Below are 16,582 nucleotides of genomic sequence, written 5' to 3'. Positions count from 1 at the left end.
AGTTCGTGCACTCCACTTTGGCAACCCAGGGTTCACAAGTTAGGATCCCGGGCATGGATGTACATACCCCTCATCAAGCCATGCTGTGGCGGGGTCTCATATAGAAAAGAGAGGAAGATCAGCAAGGATGTTAGCTCAGGGACAATCTTCATCAAGCAAAAAGACTGTCAACAGACGTTAGCTCAGAGCCAATCTTCCTCACACACACACACACACACACACAATTGCAGTAAATATGTTTATTATAAATTTGAAAAGGTTTCATTTGGATTTTTATACATGTTTTATTTTAATATCTATTCTAACACTTTACATTTATCATAGTCATATAGTATAAAGAAAATTTAATTGTGTTACTTACCAAGTTCCATATAGATTCCCCCATATTCTCTATAATTTATTACAATGTGCAATGCCTGTAGCATCATTTCATATGGATGGATTGTTGTGAAATTTGGAGAATACTACCCAAGCAAATATAATATCAAGTAATATCTAGTGATTACTCATTGCTTCCAGCCACCTGAGCAAAGATGATAATCTGAATACTCCATTTAGCAGGTGTTGCTTACTTAAAAAAATTAGGACTCCTCACAGAAAGGTTAGAAAGGTTATGTCCATTGCCAATACCCTATAGGAATTATAAGAAGATCTATATAGAAAAGTAGGGAAGTGATCTGAAATCTTGAGATATTTTCCTCCAGTCTGAAATTGTGGGAAGTTCAATGGATTAATTTTTACCTTTTTTTCCCTAAGCCATGGAAACATATATAGCCAAGGGGCAAGATGGATTTCTAAAAGAGTGATAAGGAAAGAATTTTCAGGTATTAATATTTTTCTTCCCTAAAAGTACACATGCAGCTTACATATAAAAAAAGAGCACAGTTACATACAGCTGGATGAGCTACTGTATTCCTAGTCTTTTAATTCCATCTTCCTTCCCCATCTCTGTAAGAGGTTAATTCATTCCCTCTAGTTACTCAAACTAAGATACTCAGTATCATACTGACTCGCCTTTTTCTCTTACACTTAACATGCAGCATCTTATCAGAAAATGCTAATGGCTCCACCTTTGGAATATATCCCAAATCATATCTTGTCTACTCCATCACTAACATCCAGCTGTCACACACAATTCTCTCTCTCTTGAATTACTGCAGTAATCTCCCAAAAGTCTTTCTGATTCTCTCCTTGTTCCCTTACAGTCCATTCTTAAAAAAAAAAAGATTCTTTGTGAATTTAATTCATATCATGTCATTCTCTGCTCAAAATCCCAGTGTCTTCCATTTTACTTACAATAAAAGCAAATGTCAAAGTTCTAATAATAGTCTTCAAGATCCAGGAATGATATGCCTCTGTATTAGAGTTCTCTAGAGAAACAGAACCAATACGAGATATATATATATATATATATATATATATATATATATATATATATATATATATATATATAGGAAATGTTTATTATAAGCAATTGGCTCACGCAATTATGGAGCCTAAGATGTCCCATGATCTGAAGAACTGCTGTCAGCTAAAGAGCCAGGAAAGCTGGTGGTATAATTCAGAGTCCAAAGGCCTGAGAAGCAGGAGGGCTGATGATGTAGATCTCAGTCCAGGTTGAAGGCCTAAGAACCAGAAGTACAGAGGACAGGAGAAAATCAATGTCCAGCTCAAGTAGTCAGGCAGGAAGAATAGAATTCTTCCTTCCGCTGCCTTTTTGTTCTATTCAGGTCCTCAGTGGATTACATGATGCCCACATAATTGGTCAGGGCAAATCGCTTTACTGAGTATCCCAATTCAAAAGCTAATTTCATTTGGAAACATTCTCGCAGACACGCTTAAAAATAACATTTAGCCAAATATCTGGGAAATCTGTGATCCAGTCAAGTTGACACATAAAATTAACCATCACAATCCACTTCCATGAACCCTGGGACATCTTAATGAATATACCGTTTTGCGTACAATGTTTCAACTTCTCTGTACTCTTGAAGTTGCCTGAAAATACAAATAACACAACCACATTAGGGATTTTGCTTAGTTATTTCTCTTTGCCTAGAATATTCTTTTCCTAGATATGCACTTAGCTTAACAACCTTACCTCTTTCAAATCTTTGTTGAAATGTCACCTTCTTACGAAGACATATTTAATATTCAACTGTAAGTCTCTAACATTTCAGTTATTTTTTGTGGCTCTTATTACCTCTATCACACTAAATAATTTATTAAAAACACAATTTATTTGAGCCAGCCCTGATGGCCTAGTAGTTTGGCTCACTCCACTTCGGCAGCCGAGGTTCACTTTCAGGCATGGCACCACACCACTTGTCTGTCTGTAGCCATGCTGTGGTGGCAGCTCACACAGAAGAACCAGAAGAACTTACAACTATGTACTGGGACTTTGAGGGGGGAAAGAAGAAAAAGGAGAAATATTGGCTTAGGATGAATCTTCCCCTGAAAAAAAGAAACAACAAAAAAATCCCAATTTATTTTACAGATAGATTTACTGTTTAATACTTCTCCCTTCTACTAGGGGGTAAGTACCATGAAGAGAGGAATTTTTTTTTTTTTCTGGTGAGGAAGATTGGCCCTGAGCTAAAATCTGTTCCCAGTCTTCCTCTTTTTGCTTGAAGAAGATTGTCGCTGAGCTAACATCTGTGTCAGTCTTCCTCTGTTTTCTATGTGGGACACTGCCACAGCATGGCTTGATGAGCAGTGTGTAGGTTTGTGCCCGTGATCCAAACCCACTAACCCTAGACCACTGAAGCAGAGTGCACAAACTTAACCACTGTGCTACCAGGCCGGCCCCAAAGAGAGCGACTTTATTTGATGTCTTACTCATTAGTTAATTCCAAGCATGTAGAAAAGCCTCTAGTATAGAGTAGCTATTTGTAAATTTTTACTGAATAAATGAATAAATGTATGCGGAAATTATGCCTTTTAGAAGGAAATGTGTCTTTCTGGCTTATGCAATGATTTACCCAATGTTCTGCAAATTTGATTGTATCTAAGAATCAGAGGAGAAATGTGGAGGTAGCGTTTCTGAAGTAGGTCTCTGGAGAGTGCATTTTTCTTCCATGACTTAAGTTTTCTCTGAAGAAACATAGTTGGAAATAAAAATTCACATGTATTTTAGTCTTATAAACAAATCCTTAGCAGAGTTTAGAGGCGAAGGATGATCTTCGGTTCTGATTTAAGTAAACCCCATGGCCCAGGGCAGAAGAAAAATCTTTCAACTGTTAATTCAATTTCTTTCCCCTCAGTGAAAGTTACCTTGCTAAAAAATTTTGAGGGTAATTATTCAAAACTATTAATTCTCTATAAGTGAACAATATTTAGGCAGAAGTAGACTTCTACAGCTGTAAATTTTACTTTACAAGAGACAGTTTTATATGATGAGTTATCAGGACGAACAATTACATTTAATGGGGCTACTTCGGTACTCACTTTTATTCACATCCATCTGTGCTACCATTACTACTTCCCTCAGCAAGGTTAGCTCCCTCTGAAACAGGCACTGTTGAAATGGGCTCTTTAGAGGAACTGGGGATTCCTTCAGTTGCTGCTTCTACAATTTTAGTCACTTCCTTGCTATGATTCTTCAGTCACAAATAGTTGAAGACTCTTGGAAATTTGATGTCTTTGCATTCATAGAAGGCAAAAAAAGCAGCAACCTCTCAGTTTATTACTTTCCTCAAACTGTGGTGTAGTCACATCACATTTGACCATGGTGCAAAATCTTTTTCCCTGGGGCCAGCCCAGCGGTGCAGCGGTTAAGTTTGCATGTTCTGCTTTGGCGGCCCAGGGTTCACTGGTTCGGACCCTGGGTGCAGACCTACACACTGCTTATCAAGCCATGCTGTGGCAGGCATCCCACATATAAAGTAGAGGAAGATGGGCACAGATGTTAGCTCAGGGCCAGTCTTCCTCAGCAAAAAGAGGAGGATTGGCAGAGGTTGTTAGCTCAGGGCTAATCTTCCTCAAACAAACAAAGAAAAATTCTTTTTCCCTAATGGTACTGAGTGAGAATTGATGAAAGGGAGTATCCTACATTTAATCATTTAAGACATCACTTGCCTAGAGGTGTATATTATTATCCACTATTTAGCAGTAAAGAGGTCTGGAGAGATTATGTAGATTGATGAAGCCTGTATAGTTAAGATGGGCAAGCCAATGTTTGAGCCCAGGTCTTCCTGACTCCAGACCAGGGGATTCTTACCCTTCAGATTGCATTATCTCCATGCTGGGACAATGAATGAATGTGTAGTCCTACCATGCTATTGCTTCTAACTTGTCTTTACATTCAAAGCTTATGCTGTCAATGTGCCCAATGACAAGTCAGGTTTGCAGAAAAATAAGAGAACTTCATCTTCAAAAACTGCATAAGGCTATTAATGAGCCCTAGGTATTATAATAGATTTGAGACTTTCTTCTTAAGACCAAGTCGAATATTTTACATTTTAAGCAAATTAATTGAGATAGCAGTGTTGGAATTTCTGAAATCTAAGATTCTGATTAAAATTCTAGACAGAAGAGACAGTGTCTATGGATAATTACATTAATATGTTATGAAAATAATTATTTTATATAGTTAACTGGGATTCTAAGCAATTAAACAAAATTTAGAAATAGATAAACTCCAGGGAGATACTGGTGAGGGAGGGCTGCCACAAAATCTACCCATCCCAGCATGCAGTCTGCGTCCAACAAAGCCAGAGCAGAGCTGACCAATACAATTGTCCAGCCCTGGAAGGCTCTTCATCTCTGCAATTCTGAGCCTCCCCTCCTTCACTGGAAGACACACTGATGCCTGGCCCAGGTACACCCTTTCTGTCAGGTAAGGTGGCACCTCTAAGAATTGAATAGTGAAATCCCCAGAGGCACCAGATGAGCCAAGCAGACCAAAAATAATATGCAAAAGTCCTGAAGTTTAAATGTTCATTGAAACACAGCAAACAAAAGTAGGCTGGAAAATGCATGCTAAACCCAAACATGATGACTTCCTTCTATAATAAAAGATTTAAATAGGGCCAAGAGTCTTCTGACAAATGTCCAGGATGTAATCAAAAATCCTCCATCATACCAAGAACCAAGATAATCACAACTTGTTTAAGAAAGGACACGTGATAGACAACACTGAAATGAATGAGATGTTTGATTTATCTGACAAGAATTTTGAAGTTTTCGTAAAAGTGCTTCAAAAATCAATATTCTTGAAACAAATAAATGGGAAAGCCTCAATAAAAGTTATAGAAATAGACAAAAAAGATGGAACTAAAGATTAAATGACAGCAAAACAATTTGCTAGATGGGCTTGATAGTAGGGTACAGACAACAGGATAAAATCCGTGAACTGGAGGACAGATGGACAGAATTCATTCAATCTGAATAACAGAGGAATGTAGAATGAAAACAGAAATGAACAGAGACTCAGAGATCTGTGGGAAAATAACAAAAGATCAGCATTTGTGTCATCAAAGACAAAGAATGGTAGGAGAAAGAAAATGGAGCTGAAAGAGTATTCACAGAAGTAATGGTTGGACATTTCAGAAATTTGATGAAAGGCACAAACATACAGACTCAAAATGTTGAACATATTCCAAACAGTAAACACCCCAAAAATTCCAAGAGACATACTAATTATATTTTTAACAATAAAGGACAAAGGAAAAGTCTGAATGCAGTGAAGGAGAGATGAAGTATCACCTGTAAGGGAATACTAATTCTAATGAGAGCAGTTTTGTCACCTGAAGCCATAGAGGCCACAAGAAAGCACTACAAAATTTTCAAGTGTTGAAAGAATTGAACTGTCAATTGTGAGTTCTATAACCATCGAAACTATTCTTCAGGAATAAAAAGTATATAAAAACACACTTAGACAATGGAAAACTAAGTGGATTTGTCACTAGCACACCTTTCCCTAAAGATTGGCTAAAGGAAGTTAGTGAAAAAGCAAGGAAATGATAAAAACGTTTTGGAGCATCAGGAAGGAAAAAAGAACAGAAAGAGCAGAAATTCATGCACATGCAATTAGTAGTCTTTTCCTCCTGGGTTTTATAAATGATATTTAATGATTGGAAAAAATTATAACACTAGATGATAATCATGACAATGATATTTTAAAGTGGGGACAGTAAAGGGACCTAAATGATGCTTTCATACTTTACTCAAATGTTGATTCCAGTAGACTGTAATAAGTCAATTATGTATATTGCAATACCCAGAGCAACCAGTAAGGAAAATATACGAAAAATATATTCAAAAAACACAAAAAGTGTTAAGTAACTCGGGAATGCAAGAAGAGAGGAACAGAAGAAAAAGCAGCAGAGGAAACACACACAGAAAAACAGTAAAATGACAGATTTAAGAGCTAACATGTCAATGATTATATATAAATGGTCCAAATAGCCAATCAAAGAGAGACTGAGAGAGTGGAGAAAAAATATGACCAAACTATGTGCCATGTACAAGAGACACTTCAAATTCAGTAACAAAGGTAGATTCAAAGCAAAAGGACGGAAAAAGGTATATCATGCAAATATTAAGCAAACAATGTAAGGGTGGGTATACTACTATCCAAAGAAGTAGACCTAAGAACGGATAAAAGACTAGAAACAAAAAGGGACAATGTACACTGATAAATTAATCAATTCACCATGAAGACATAAAGATCCTAATTGTGTATTCACCAAACAACAGAGACTCAATGCATGAAGCAAAACCTAATGAGCTAGAAGGAGAAGTACACAAATACACAACTGTAGTTGGAGAATTCAACACATCCTTTTCTTGTTCTGTTCTCAAGCTCTACTAAAGTTTGTTAGGATTCTCATATTGGCATGGCTTTAGTTCATGAAGGGGATATCAATAACCCTGAACACAAACACTCAAAATTTGTGTATAGCTTAAGTGTGTATGAATTACTTCTTCTAAACAAGATTAATTGGATAATAGTTTGTCCATGAGTATTGTGTCCAGAATTCACATAATAAAGATTTAGGATTATCACTTACATTCATAATTCGTTGGTTTTAATAATTAAATAATAATTGAAAATCAATGATAGACTGTAATGGGCTTCATAGATGCCAAACAGTGATTGTGACGATAAATTTGAAATCGTTGAGCCATACGAACAGTGGTATAATAAAAAGGTATCTACTTTTTTATACATAGGTGGTAGGAAGCATGTATTTTTGATAAGAAAATTTTAATTATATTCTTCATAACAAAAATAATCATCCTCCAACATTTGAAATCTAAAATACAAAATTAAACAAAAGAATAAAATAATATTTAGCCAAAATACTCCAAGACAAACTTAAAGTTTTTAAACTATAAACAAACTCTAAAACAAATGTAGAAAATGTGCTGAATTATTCCCAGTTTTAGGCAACCATTAATCTACTTTATCTCTATATGTAGATTTGCCTATTCTGGACATTTTATACAGATTGACTCATTCAGTATGTGATTTTTTTGTGACTGACTTCTTTAATTTAGCATAGTGTTTTTGAAGTTCATCCATGTTGTACCATGTATTAATATTCTGTTCTGTTTATTGCCAATAATATCCCATGTATGAATATATGACATTTCGTTTATCCATTTATCATGGATGGATATTTGGGTGGTTCTACTTTTGTATATTATGAATAATACTGCTATGAACATTTGTGTAAAAGTTTTTGTGTGGGCATATGTTTTCCTTTCTCTTAAGTATATAGCTAGGAGTAGACTATATATTTAACATTTTGAGGAATTGCCAATTTATCTTCCAAAAGAGTTGCCCCATTTTACAATCCCATCAGCAATGTCTGAGGGTTCCAGTTTCTCTACAGTCTCTCCAAAACTTTTTGTCTGTCTTTTTGGATTATAGACATCCTAGTGGGTGTGAAATGGTGTCTCATTGTGATTTTGATTTGCATTTCCCTAATGACTATTTTCATATTGCTCCAATGTGCTTACTCTACTTATAAGACTGACATTTTGAGAGAAGACGTTTTTTAGCATGTTTATATAAACATGAAAGAGTGACTATGATGACAAGGAAAAAGAGCTCTTTGTTTAATAATAATTTACTGTTTCAGGCTTGGGGAAATCCAATTATCCACCTACTAAAGATATTACATTTGCTTTTTTTCAGCCAGTTATGATTTTCAGCCAGGGGAAAACAGTATTTTTTTCATAATATGAACTGAAACATGTAGATTGCAAGGTACATTATTTATAGATGATAAACTAAAAGTCTAAAATAATTTTAAAATGGCAAAATAACACTGGAGTTAATTCACAATGGAAACTATTCATCTAAAGCAGACCCTCTACAATTTATGTATTTCCAGAACACTTTTCTATATCTTTATTAAATGTAACTTTATTTCCCCATTATTCTAGACCCTGCCCCAAAACACTAAGAAAAATATTCTGAAAACATCATGCAGTATGTTAAATATTTTATTATTTTCTTGAATAAATAAGTTGCTAATACATTAACACTTTATTATTTCAAATCTATGGAGGAGTTAGGTTAGCAGAATTTTAATAGGCACACTCAACAAATATTATAGTACCAAAAAAAGCCCATGTCTCTTTTTATCTACCTGACTCCCCCTAATCTAAATGTATTTTCCAAAGTTCCTGAGGCAATTCTTCAAATTTTAGAGATATTATCAGGAGCCTAGTACCTTTGTGTGGCAGTTTGGGTTCTTTAAGAAACAGATGCTGAGACAAAATTGGAAATATAGGAGATTTGTTAGAGGAAATACTTGTTCAGGTTTAAGGGGAGAGGGAGCAGGAATCAGTGGGGAAAGCTTTCAGACTGTGATACAAGTCTGACACTTGTAAAAGGAGAGGGGTAAGGAGGAAGGATTGGGTAGAAAAAGCCCTAAAGGGCAGTGTGGCTCTGAAAGAACATTAGCGAGGCCCCTGAAGAGCTCTAAAGCAAAGACTGTTCATTAGAGTGGTCCATGATGTACATGAGTTAACCAGCTCTAGTACCCTCATTCAGTCATTGACTAGGAACATCCTGGAAATAGTTTGACTTTGGCAGGAGGATTAATGGTAGATTTCAATGGTGCAGAAGCAAAAGACTATCTGTTTACTACATTACTCACAGCAGTTTCCCTCTGAAATAGAAATCTGAAGGAGAAACATGCACCTCTTGCATATAACAAATTGCATCTATATTTATGGAGCAGTTTTTTCATGGCTTCCACGTGAAACTTAGAAAAAGGAGTTTAAGTGGATAAACTATAGCCCCCACCACTGCAGTTGGTCTCAGGACCACAACTGGTACTCACTTTCTTTTCCTCCACTACCCATTTTCTTCACCCTTGTTTTCATTTCTATGATTTTGTTAATCTGGCGCTGTGACCCAAAAGCTTATTCCTATGGAGTCTAACACCCTGATGCTGAAAATCTCATGAGGAAGGGGGTTGCTGCACAGGCTCATTGAGCTTCACAATTTGGCAAGGTAACACAAAGTGCTATCCAAACAGGATCTCACCAATATTCCTCTCTGCTCCTATTGTGGAAAAAAAAAATTCCGCTGTCTCTTGTAATCTGGATAAGATATATGTGCCAGAATAATTGTTTTGCTACTCCCTTCCTGGTCTCTGGAAACCAGGCATTCAAAATGCCCAAGTGGCAGCTATAGTAGGTAGCTCATTAGGACCTTACTGTGTCTCCTGGCAAGAATGGCACCCACTTTGGGACCAGATCTTTAACCCTATAGAGCATAGAATTGAAGGATTAGAAACACAAAGTCCCCCAGTGGGTCATTGGAACTAATGGCAATTGGGGCCACGCTTGCTTCCACACCTTGGTTCCTGGACCATATATTCTACCTGCTTTGATCCTCAATTATCATCTACATCTTGAAGCTGGGTTATGGTAGCCTACCTGCAATTTAAGACACCCAGTTAATCTTTCATGAGCCTTCTAGATGTCACATGATGTTACAAAGGCTTCCAATTTCTATCGTAATGTTTCTGGATACAGGTATCTTGCCTAGCACTCACTTGCATATCTAGGGTAAACTGAGGAAAGTGGTAGCCTGCTAAACCTTTAGTGAAGTATAGGTTCTTGGGAGCTAGACTACATGCTCAGAGCATGTGAATGCAGCACAGCCACAGGAGGAACCTGAACTGTAGTAAACCAGAGAAGAAAGATATGGAAACTGGAAAATGCTGTTGAAAACTGCTGTATGATGTAAAGTAAGACCATAAAAATAAATGTGAAATACATCAGTGAAATTCTTATCTACTCTAACTTCTAAATGGCCATTATCAAGTCTCGTTTAGATTAGGATTACATCCTCTCAACTTGAATATTTGCCTTTCGTCTTGCCTTGTTCATTTTCCAAAGTCAGCTTTTTCTATAGCAAATATTATTGTTACTCCAATATTAAAACCATCTGCTGCCTCCAATCCACTTTTCAACTTTATTGGCTATGGCAGGCATTCATTATGTGAGTTGCAAATGATGCAGTATTTTAAAATCTTTGTGGGTCAAAGACTCTGCATGACCTTGCCAGTGTTTACTTCTCCAGTTTCAAACTCTTCCTTCCAGCCATTTTGAAATAACTTTAGATCATCAACTCACAATCTTTACCCAGAAATTGCATGGAGATTAGAGTCGGAAGGACCAATTCTACTTCTTCCACCTCTAATAAACAAGTAGTTTTTCTTGACCTTCGCTTTCCTCATCTTAATAATGGAAAATTTTTACCTGTCTTGTAGGCAATGCCCTGTACCAATATAACTTGTTTATTTTTTAAAGTAATTTATAATATATGCTCAAGTAAGGGACTGCAATTTAAATAACACTATTTTAAAAGGGGATTTTGAATTTTTTTCCTACATTGTGGGTATTAGTAAACTTTCCATTCTTTATATTTTGATATACTTTGTTTCAGGTGTGAATGTATAGTTGCATGTATTCTGAGAATGTATTAACCACTGCAAATTTGATATAAAGTATTTCTGTTTTCAAAAATCTTTTGAGGCAGTCCAGGAAATGGTGGCACTCTATAAAGATGATCAAACATTTTATTATTTTTAAAGATATTGCAGAAATAAGTGTAGCAACTGGATACTTGCCAAATGTTGATTACTATAAAAGCATGGTTTTCTGAATGATTTGCTTGCTGTGAGAAAAGAACAGTTATGAAGTGACTGATGATTTCTTATATATGATAACTTATTTAAAATATGAGCTTGAAGACCTATTAAACTACAAGCATATTAATATGCCCTAATTAATTAATTAATTAATGCTTTTAGATCCATGTATATATGATAATATATAATAATGAAATAATCTTTAGTTTTGTTGTTTATTTTGTGAATTTTCTGTCCTGAAGCTATATTCCTCAGGCTACGGGGAGAGGGTATTTTCAGTAAATGGAAACTTTCAGTATCTTTTTAATCATACTAAGTATCTAAGTGTCTACTATATCCTGTTTCCATTTTCCAAGCAACATAGGAGGGAAAAGCTCTCTTTTATTAGAGTGAAATGCTCTTATTAGGAGATCTGTACTATGAACAAATAATTAGTGAATCTCTCTGGGCTTAATTGCCAAGAAGAAATGGATGTACCATACCTCTGAAATTCTGACAAGTTCTAAACATTTCATCATTAGAGAACAGAAAGCATTGATAATATTACTCTAAATACATAATTCTGAATAAAAACAGGATTATGGGAAATAATGTAAGCATCTTAATTATACACAAATAAAGTCTTTTACACATTGATAAAACAAAAAATATGCTAAATAATTTACAAGGTTTAGAAGCAATGTAAAATATATGAAATCCATGTCAGCATTATATCTTATGATCAGCTTGTAAGTATAAATGTCAAAAAAGAGGTGATTGGTAATTTGATCAAGTTTTAAAACATTACCTTTCTTAAATTATGGTTAACAATATGGCACCTAGCATGTCTTTGTCACATCATAAATTTTAATGGTAGAGGATTTATAATTCTATAATAAAATGTACTAAAGCATTTTTTCTTTAAATGCCGTATCAAACTGCATTTGAATGCCTTCCCAGTGCTTTAGTCATAACAATAAATTGATGGCATTACTGTCATTCTCTTGGCAACAAATCATCAAAGAAAGGCTGAGATACAAGGGAAAAGCTTTTATTCAAATTTACAACTTCAGTAATACAAGGGGAGTGTACCCAATTACCAGTAAACAAATTGGTTTTTGTAGACATGTTCTGTCTTTGTCAAGCTTTCTCCAGTGTGAAAATTCCAACCAAATACATCAAATATAGACATGCACACATAGTATCATTCTCTAATCAATTCCGTAGGATTTGGAAACAGGTGAGAAACGTCTCTGCTACATAAAAGGAGGAACTAAATTCCTTTCCACTATAACTTTGCATATACCTTTGATTTTTAGTAATGCAATCTTTCGTGCAGTTTCCCAAGACTTTTAGAAATCAGTGAGAGGTAACATTTAACCTTTAAAGTGAATTACCATTGAATTACATTAATATTAAGAATACTGTGTGTGTGTGTGTGCATGTGTGTTTAAGTAGCTACAAAGAATTCATATGGGAAAGAATGCAAAATGTCCAAAAGGACTAAAAATTAAGACTTTATACAGGTAAATTAAAAGGAAGAGAATTATCTAGCTCTAAATCCAGATGTCAGTTTAGATCTAAATATAAACTTATAGAGAGTTATAGAATGGTGTTTTATTATTCAGCAATATGTATTTCACCCTCTCTTTTTTAAAACAACTTTTAGAACAATCATACTAAAGAAACCATATACCATTAGTAACGTTTCATAAAGAAATGCTTAAGAGTAGTCCACAGTTTTCGTCTTAGAATTTTATGTCTTTTGTGATAATACTACAAACATTCTAATTATCAAGTAAATTATAGTTTTCTCATTTTTCTTCAGAGTGAGTGCATTAAAGAGTCCGACTCCACTTTTTTGTTTGCCTCAGACATCCTTTAAGCTTCATCCCTTTTTCTTCCCCCTCTGCCCCACGTCTGAGAAAGCTAATGGGAAGGAGCGATGCTGACTGCTGTGCTACCAGTGGGAAGGTCAAACCACGTAAGCCCTGAGTTGCACAGAAACCCTTACCTAGGTCCCTAAACTCATAAAAACCCAAAGCCTGTCTCCTTTTCCTACTCTCTTGCCTGGAAGCCATTGTTTGGAGCAGTTTGGGAAGTCTGCCCTACTTTCTCCAGAAACCCTCATCATGTTAATAATAAACCTTTTCAAACCCTCTTGGGGGGGGGAGTGTGTGTGTGTGTCTCATCATCAGTCTCAACATCTGAACTAAATTTTGGGTGGAAGTCCACCATGACACTGAAGAGTGGCTACAATAGGGAGAACAATATATTCACTAGTATTTTTTTAAACGTAGGAATTATTAAAATATATATTGTCATAATTTGATTTGAATATTAATTCTTACATTATAATTAAAATATTACAACTGTGTGAAAGAAAATATAACCTAAAAATGGAAAACATAAAATAGGCTTACTTAATGTATATTTATATTTAAAGAAGATCTTTTACAAAGGATTATAATTGCAATGGAATAACACATTTTCATATAATAAAATTTATTCTATTGTACTAAGAAAAAAATATCTGAAATGAGTATTCAATTTTAAATGTTTTCATTTAGCAACATGGTAAAATAAACATGTTAAGGAGTCATGCACTGTAAAATAATAAATTGATTTCCACAATATGACATGGTGGAATTTATAATATGTCAAAGGAAATTACCTGTATCACAGTTCCTGAGTCTAGTTTGTTTCATTAAATTAACTTATTAATGTCTTAAAGAGGTGGCTGTAGTAAAATTATAAAATCTATAACTGGTGATAAAATGTCAATGTTAATTCCTATCTGTAATAATTAGTTTCAGTCAGATAATAGTTTTTTCGTAAACCTGGAGTACATTAGGAAATGCTGGCGTTTTACATCAACTGAGTTTTTTCTTTTTAAGCAAAATTTCAAGGCAAAAATCAATGTCATTTCTAATAGAAATGAAAAAAATTGGGTTGTACTAGTGTTATCATCAACATCATTTAATTTATTTTATTTTATTTTATTTTATTGAGGTCATAATAGTTTATAACATTGTGAAATTTCAGGTGTACATTATTATTTGTCAGTCACCATATATATGTGCCCCTTTACCCATTATGCCCACCCACCAACCCTCTTCCCCTCTGATAACCACTAATGTGTTCTCTTTGTCCGTGTATTTGTCAACATCATTTTTATTAACATCTATTTGTTTATATCTAGTCTTTTCCACAAATGACTGTTTTTTACATTATACAATATATTAACATATTGTGCTCTCTTGGTAATTTCAGTCTTTTTCATGGCTATAAATGTCTGCTGTTGACACCCAAATCCCCCATCCTTATTATTAGACTCATATCCAACTACCCATTGCAACAAACTTTTTCAACTTATCATGTCCAAAGCTGAACTTCTAACGTAACCTGCGTTTTCTCAGTAATTACAGCTCTTATTTTTTTTAGTTGTTTAAGCAAAATAGTGGCTATCATACTTGTTTAATTTTTCACCTCATTTGTCATATCAAATCCCCCAAATGTATTCAGAATCTGATCATTTCTCAAAACCTAGACTTTTGCACACTCTGGGCCAAGCCATCGCTATTGCTTACCTCCATTATTGCAATTGATTCCAAGTTAATCTACCTTTTTATAACCTTGACTTCTTCAATCTATAGTCAACAAGCAGCAAAAGTGATTGTGTTAGATATTAAATCAGTCACATCGTTCCTTTACTGAAATCCATCCAATGACACTCTGTCTCATCCAAGAGAAAAACAAGACCCTAAAATGACCTACAGGTTCTTTAGGATCTGGCGTTATTTCCCTGATCTTCTGCTGTTACATTCCGTACTCTTTATGAAATGCGCTAATAAGTTTCCACCTGAGGGCCTTCAATCTGACCATTTTCTCTGCTTTGAATGTTCTTTCCCTAAATATCTGAAAATCCCCTCAGTTCCTAATCTCCTCTGTTTCTGACCTCCTCCTAATAGTTTTTATGTAAGAATCTATTTTCAGTTACTTCCAGCTAATGACTAGCTAATGCATATTTTAAAAATCTATTTGTGGGTACTTCTAACTAATAACCAGTTTTCCTCATATTCCTGGGTACACAAATAGACTACATACTACAGTCTCTTTGACATAAAAACTTCCCATGCAATATTCCCCAGGCCCTCCCCATCTCTGTGGTTGATACAGATGTTCAAATCACCAGAACCTCAAGATACAAAAACACAGGGTTCCTAAATCATCATTTAGAGGAATATTACCACTGACCAGGAAGACTAATTTGGACTCCGTACGAACAAACAAAACTTTCATCTCATTTTTGCCACATACTTTATCGTTTATTTCTTAGAACAATCAGTGTTCCTTTAATTAATACACCACTCTACATAAAGTTTCAGTTTTCTCCAACAATCCTAAGGCCTTTCTCTACTTCATTTTTCTCCTTGACACTTATCAATTCTAACTATATACAATATTTTATTTATTTGCCTCTTCATTGTGCCATCCTTTATATTATAATACTCCTGATTTGGTCATCATTTTTAGAATCTGCTCCAGAAATCTGCTAGGTTTTGTGTCCAACTTTGAGGCTTTCTCTTCTTCGTTTTTGGGAGTACTGAAAATTCCAAAAATCCTTCCTATGCAAGAGTTTCATTTTCATCTGTTTATAGACTTTTCAAGCAATAAAACCCAAGTCTACCTCTTTTTCTAAGCTCATTCATTTGGATTGCTCATCTATGATGAGAACCACTAAGTTATTATCAGACTCTCACTGCCATTTCTTTGACTTCAGGACAAAAATTATTTATTCTTTATTCTTCCTACTTAGTTGAATGAAATAACACATATGATTACAAAATTATACGACCAAACTTTTACTCTTCTTGTTGCTAGCTAATTGCCTACCATGGTGATAAAAAAGGAAATTCTATAGAAATAATATCCCTTTGCCTCCAGTAGAATATAAGTTTTGTAAGGACACAGTATCTTGTCGGGTTTGTTCAGTGCCATAACACAGTTCCTAGATTTGTATCTGGGCAGTGGTACATACTCATTTAATATTTGTAGATTGAAAGAAAGAAGGAATATTTTCCACCTAACAATTGATAAACACAACATAGTCAGTGTTGAGAGAGTATGGTCTCTAGAGTTGAGCTGACTGGTCTCTAAACCTGAAAATTATGTACTAGATACATGAAGTAAGCAGCCACTGCACCACTCCATATATTAATTTCTCATCAATAAAATGAGGATAATAATCAAACTAATCTCATAGCGCTTTTTTGGAGAATTCAATGAGAAACTCCAGGCAAAATTCTGTGAGCAGAACCTAGGACATTTTAAACACATAACATATTATCAATTTTTATTCCAACATTTTGGAATGTTTTTCTTTTGCTTCAAATGTGTTTTATATTATTAAGCCAATGTAGTTCAGAATAAACTTAGGCTTAAATATTTTGTTTACGGTTGTTTTCATAAACTCATAA

General features: G+C 34.8%; 1 long non-coding RNA gene across 1 annotated transcript in view; it reads left to right on the top strand.

Moving 5' to 3' along the window:
* Nucleotides 1–16,582, top strand: part of LOC111775098 (uncharacterized) — a 103,809-nt gene that overhangs the window by 86,722 nt on the left and 505 nt on the right. The window lies entirely within an intron of this gene.

The sequence above is a fragment of the Equus caballus genome, chromosome 9 (genome assembly GCF_041296265.1).
Source record: "Equus caballus isolate H_3958 breed thoroughbred chromosome 9, TB-T2T, whole genome shotgun sequence".
NCBI classification, from domain to species: domain Eukaryota; kingdom Metazoa; phylum Chordata; class Mammalia; order Perissodactyla; family Equidae; genus Equus; species Equus caballus.
The sequence above is the reverse complement of the archived record's forward strand: the minus strand, read 5'-3'. Positions and strand labels throughout refer to the sequence as shown.